This window comes from Aquila chrysaetos, chromosome 10, assembly GCF_900496995.4.
Source record: "Aquila chrysaetos chrysaetos chromosome 10, bAquChr1.4, whole genome shotgun sequence".
Lineage (NCBI taxonomy): Eukaryota > Metazoa > Chordata > Aves > Accipitriformes > Accipitridae > Aquila > Aquila chrysaetos.
Window position 1 is genome coordinate 28,496,134 of NC_044013.1, and position 6,000 is coordinate 28,502,133.

The 6,000-nt window shown below is 52.1% G+C and overlaps 1 protein-coding gene across 3 annotated transcripts in view; it reads left to right on the plus strand.

Annotated features, from left to right (window-relative positions):
• The window catches only part of EPHB1 (EPH receptor B1), an 85,596-nt gene extending 80,576 nt beyond the window's left edge, over positions 1-5,020 (plus strand). For 2 of the 3 annotated variants that reach the window (XM_030028402.2, XM_030028404.2), the window contains exon 17: positions 4,649-5,020. The gene's annotated coding sequence lies outside the window, so the exon portion shown is untranslated. Of the gene's footprint in view, positions 1-463; positions 563-4,648 lie in introns of all 3 variants that reach the window. The other variant, XM_030028403.2, reaches the window with a different exon arrangement.
• Positions 5,021-6,000: the final 980 nt, after the last annotated feature.

Genomic DNA, 6,000 nt, shown 5'->3' on the forward strand with positions numbered 1-6,000 from the left:
GACAGACATGTTTGCGTTCATTAGGGTCTGAATTAAGGCTTTTGCCTCTGATCCATAAAAGCTGCTGACATATTTGAGCCAGTCTGTGTTCACTTGGAAATCGTTACTCTTAAACATTGAATTTGACTTAAAAAAAAAAAAGGATCAATCAGTTTCTAAGATGAGGAATGGATTTACAGACCCTGTGGCAGATTTTCAAGCTCTCAGAAACATACTGTAGCTCCAAGGCCACCCGTCCTCGTTAAACTGCAGATGGAAAGACGGGTGGTTGGGGCCAGGGTTTCACATCCAGCTCGTGCACTCATCCAGGTGCTGCGCGTCTCCTGCTCCCGTAACGTCCTCGCTGCGCAAGGAGCCGCAGGGGATTATTTAATGCCTGTGTCATCATCTGCTTTGGTGCCTCTTCTATGAAGGATCCTGCCAGGAGGGATGCTGATCTAATTATGACTTGGGTGCCTTCCAGATTATTTTCAAAGAGCCTGAAGCAGACCTTTTCCGTCGGTTCCCAATGAGTCTCCTCTCAATTTCGGGAGAGCCAGAAACTTCTCAAGCAATGATGGAGGTAATGGAGGAGAGGTGAAGTCCACACTGATGGGACTCCTGTGACGAATTGTTTCACCCTGTCAGTGGTTTCTCTGTTGCTCCTGTTCCAGCTTATGTTTTTCGTAGAATTGGTTTGGGTTGGAAGGGACCTTTAAAGATCATCTGGTCCAACCCTCCTGCCATGGAGGAATGTCTGTGCCTGTCCCTGTTCAGCTCAACATCTTCCAAAACCTGTCTCTGGGAGGTGTGAGAGCTGCTGTCACGTTGTGCTATCCCATTTTTGATGCCCTCGGGCTTTGGTTCTGCATCTGTGTCTTGTGGGAGGTCTGCTGGCTTGTGTCCGTCATTGGACCCTGATGGGCTGTGTTGCCATCCCAGGGTCTGGTGTGGTGGAAAGAGGAGCAGGCATGGCTGCTCCTATCAGGAGAGGGCTTCCTCTGCTTTGTATGGTGGGAGGAGATGCGAGATGGGAACCAGGCACATGCTTTTGGGGACTGTAAGCATCCATGGCATTAAATCTGGTCTCTTGGTTCATGTCAGAGGAGCAGATTCGTGCTGGGGCGGGAAATACATCCGTCTATGGTGACCATGGTGCCCTTCACCTGGGCCTTTCTGAGTTGTCAGAGCTGCTGGCACTCTGGGGACAGTGTCCCAGGGCCATCTGCTTTGGATGGCTGTCCTCCACAGAGCAGCATCATGAGCATCCCTCCAGCCTGGGCGTAGCTGCACACTCCTCCCCGTCTGTGTTTGAGCATCTCCACTGCTTCTGCTCTCCTTCCTCTGGCCATCGGCATTTAAAACACTGTGAAGCCCTTGGCTGTCCATCCCCGGCTGCATGGCTCTGCTGTATTGGCTGTTTTAGGGGTATCACCGGGTCCCAGCAGACCCTAATGCACGGACAGCAAGTGGAGGACAAACCAGCTGCGTTGCTAGGTGAGATGACCATAGATGAGGTGGCCCCATCAGTGGCAGAGGTGGGATGGCATTGAGGTCTCCTGGCCCGTCACTGAAGGGAAATGCTGGAGGAGGTTAATCTGAACAAACCAGCTGCATGAATTTTAAGTGGATTAGCTGAACTCCGCTCATTCCCAAAACAGACGTGCCCTTTCGGGGCAGACGTGGAAGTGGATTAGGCAAAAATCTACTTAAGTCTGTGTTAATTCTAGATAAGTGTAGGGGGATTAACGCCTATCCACTTAAAAAAATTAATTGGAGTGAACTTTTCTCCGTGTCCCCAAGTAAACAAGGCTCGGCAGCTTTTTCCCTGTCCACTGGCCCAGGCTGTGGCTTTCCCTTCTCTGCTCTCCCATCCCCGCACATTGCCCAGGAGCTGACTTCACAGTGGGGGTGAACCTGCTCCTCTCTCGATGATTATCCTCAAGGGTCTCATTAGGCAATTGAACCCTTGCATGAAGGTAGGGGAGAGAGGGCAGGAAAATTATGGTCATCATCAGTGCAATTATCAATGCTAATTAGCGCCGAGCGGGACTGACGGCGGGAGGTGCAGACCATGCCAAGTGTTGTCTAAGGAGCAAGGTGAGCCTCATGTCAGAAATGTGGGCTTGAGCCTTGTGGGGGCTTCCACAGGCAGGCGGACATGAAATGTGCACGTATCTGTTTGTTTATTTTTCCACACCACGCTTTGGCTGAACTCTTTCCAGATTCCCCAGCCTAAATATTTGGGGAGGTGTCCACAGCCAGAGGCTGCTGGTGGTCAGGGACTCCAGTCTTCTGGCTGGGGTTAGTGCCTGGACAGCAGCACCGTGACCCAACCCTGGTGGTGCCCAGATGGGGATGGGGCTCTGGGAGGCTCCTGCCCCGATGTCCCAGGGGAGCAGTGGTGAGGTTTGACTCCCCTTTGTGAAAGGGTTGGGTGAGGGCCGTAGCCGGGCCGGTGCCTGTGGAGGGCTAGCAGGAGTGGTTAGTGATACGGCGATGGCTTTGGGGCGTTCCCAGAGCTGGGGGCAGCTCCACACATGCCTCCATCCCTTCCCCGCTCCCACCTGCTGCTCCCCTTTTCTTCAGCAGTGCTTGGGAGTAGCAGCTGGGTGTGCAATGCCGTCCATCCTTTGATTGTTTTGGGTATTTGCAATTCTGCCCCAGCTGCCCTATTCCCATGAAAGCAGAAAGGGAGAAAGCCCCGGGGGCCAGCGTGCTGTCCACATCCCAGCCGCGCCGTTCGCTCCCCTATGGCCACGCTGATGCTGATAACACCTTCCCTTACAGGTTGCCTTCTCATCTCACAAACGTGGCCTTTTTATTGCTATTTGTGTCACACCAACACTTACAGGCTGAGATCAAAGCCCTCTGCGTCATGCCGCTTTGCAGGGGCTCCCACGCCAGAGCACGGGGAGGAGGACGTGTGATGGGGCGGGGAGGTGATTCAGTGGCTGCGTACCTGGGGGATGCTCGACTGCGCTGCCTGCCGTCTTCCCCCAGCTGCTCATGACCTGTCCCTCGGGTCCTTTGGGCTCAATCCTTTTGGGTTGGCCCAAATCATGCGTAGCTGTTCCCAATCATTTTTGCTAGGACGAATGGAAGGGCTGCAGCTGCGGTGGGAGATCTGAGCCAGCAGCCACCATACTGGGGGAAGGCGCAGGCTCCCCACGGGAATAAAAACACCCAAACCCTTCCCTGGCTCCCTTGCTGCCGGGCGGGTTGGGCGGCTGTGGCTAAATGAGCTGGGAAAGGCTGCAGTGGGAAGGTGATGGTGGAGCCGGGAGCAGCACCCAGGGCTGGAGCCCTTGCTCAGCTTCGGCTTTAATGTGGCTGAACCCACAGCCGATATAAATCGCCGTCGCCCCACCGACTTGGGTGCAATCACCCTGATTTACACCAGTCCCTGGGGACCCGCCCAGCTCAGCAGCGTGTTCAGCATCATCTGCTGTGCCCTGCATCTGCTGCCTCTTGTAAAACATTATTTGTATTTCTGTTGTCGCTTTTTTCCAGCCGTTTAGCTGTTCTGCTCCCATTAATGTTGATGGGAGCCGTGAGACTGATCCTCCAAGTGCAGCACCAAAAATGGACCCCAGTGCATAAGAAATACACAGCAGTATCTTTTCCCTGAGCCGAAGCTCTTTTTGTTTTGTTTTTTTTAAAATAATCTCAATTTCTCTTACCCTTTCTTCCATGCCCCCTTTTCTGCCAAACACTAATTACTAAATAAAAGTTTCATTACTTACCTGGGTTTGCTAAAAAAATGATTTCCATTCAGGAGAATGATGGATTTTAATAGGAGTGAAATGTCAGACACAGCTGGAGTTGTTTTTTGAAAGCATCAGTATGTTTGGAGAGGCACAGAGATGCCCGGCAAGAATTATGCCAGTGAGCCCCAGTTATCGGTGGCCCAGCAAACGGACGCAGCGGTCAATTGCTTTGTTATTTAATGTGGCACCCTTATGTTTCCAAGTTGCAGTTGTATATTAAAAGCATCTTTGCCTCTCCAAAGTGACTAAATAATGGGATTTTGCTGCTGTGCCACACATCTTGGTTGCAGGGTGAGAAGGAGGTGCTCCTGGGGTTGCTCTTCTGGTTTGGAGACCTTCTGGCTTCCCCCTGGCAGAGGAGAAAATGGGTATTTTTTTTTTTTTTTACATTGGAAAAAGCGATTTTGTGGTGCCTGGTGGTTTGTGCCTGCTTTAGACCTGGGGGTGCTCATATTGCAGGGCGGGTGGGGGGGAAGCATCTTCACTGCTGGGGAACACGGTAACCTTCCTGCCCCCAAAATCAAGTCTCAGCCTCCGCTCTCTGAAGCATCTCGGCTTCACAAAGAAATGCGTCTCTTCTCTTCCTTTTTTTCCCCCGAGGAAAAATTGAGAGCTTTCAGTGAAATCGTCGTTTTTCTGACAGCATATTAATTAATCACCGCTTTTTTTTTTTTTTTTTTTTTTTTGAGAGGCTGTGTCTGCTGTAAGAAGTCTTTGGGTTTCGCTGGGTGCAGTCCTCACCGGCTGCGGGGCAGGGGGCTGTGGGGGGGGGGACTCAGTGTCGCGGTGGGTCTCAGCTGCGAAGGAGCAGCCTGCGTTTCTGGGGAGGTGCTGCATCTCTGAGCATGGGACATGCTTATTCTCACCCTTTTCTTGTTTCCCTCCCTCTTGCCTTGCAGGGGTGTTGAGTCCAGCATCGCAGCTGGGCAGCAGCGCCAGAGAGGGGATTGACACTGGTCCCCAGGGACCGTTTCCCCCCCTGCCACCCACAAGATGATGATCCGGGAGGTCTCTGCAGTGCCCCGGGAGCCCCGTCCCCCCCCGAGCCACGGCGTGCTCTGTGCCAGCCGGCCGTACCCTGTCCTGTACATAACCAGTGAGATGTCTGTAAAAGGTTTCACCCCTTGTAATTTTTTTTGCCCTCCTACCCCCATCCCCCACCTCCTTCCCCGATTTGTTGATTGTGTTGAAATTGTCGGAGTTTGTAACAGTAACTTTCAGAGAATATTGTACTAAAGAGAAAATTGCACTCAATAAAAACGATGAAATAAGCCTGATCCCACTCCTTCCCCTTCCCAGGGGCAGCCTTTCTGCTGCCGGTTTCTCTTCAGCTCGGAGCTGGGTGAATATTTGCCATGAATATTCATTTGGGGAACTGGCAGCGCTCCATCGCTCCTTGACTTACCTCAGATTTTGATGTCTATCAGATTTGGCTCTCCGGTTTGTAAATGAAGTGACTTTATTCTCGGCGATCCCTATCAGCAGTTGCTTGCTGCAAAAAGCCAGGAGAAGGAATTTTCTTGGCACAGGTTTTTCTGCGAAATATGTTTCAAAGCCCTCATGTGCAATCGCTTGGGGAAGCCATGCTGGAAGTGCTGACTGGGATGAAAGTGCTGTCCGCGCTGGGGGAGCACGCCGGCTCCTCGCTTCCCGAGTCTTGCTGGAGCCTGTCAATTAAAAGGCCGATGCTCAGCTTGAACCTCCTTGCCTTAAGGATTACTGTAAATGATTGCAAGAAATTTTTTTTTTTCCTTTTGCATTGGCTATGCTCAGGCATTTTATCCAGCTGGGACCACGCAGCCCATCCAGGTGATGCTGCCTGAGGGTAGCTGACCCTGCCAGCATTGGGAACATCCTCCAGCCGACGATGAGGGCTAAAACGGGAAAGTTTTGTAAATGGATAGATTTAGAAATATGCAACCACCACCCAGGTATTTGGGGTTAAGAAAGAGGAGCTGCTACTGGGAGAGCTTTTGAGGAAGGGGGTGCGGGCTTCCCATGCGCTGTGGTTTTGGGGTGATCTTCCAGGGAGGGAAGCAGACGCTGGTTTGGCCGTAGGTGGGGCTGACATGGCCCTGAGGTCTCTGCTGCCCTGTAATTCTCAGATCAGCAGTATTGCTGATGTGGGGCTTTCTCACGGCTGCTATCAAGAGATCTTTCTGAGTTCTTGCTGTGTCTCTGGGGTCATTAAGAGCTGGGGGGGTTTGCTATAGGGTTTTTTGAGCAAGCGAGTTCCACATGCTCACGGTGT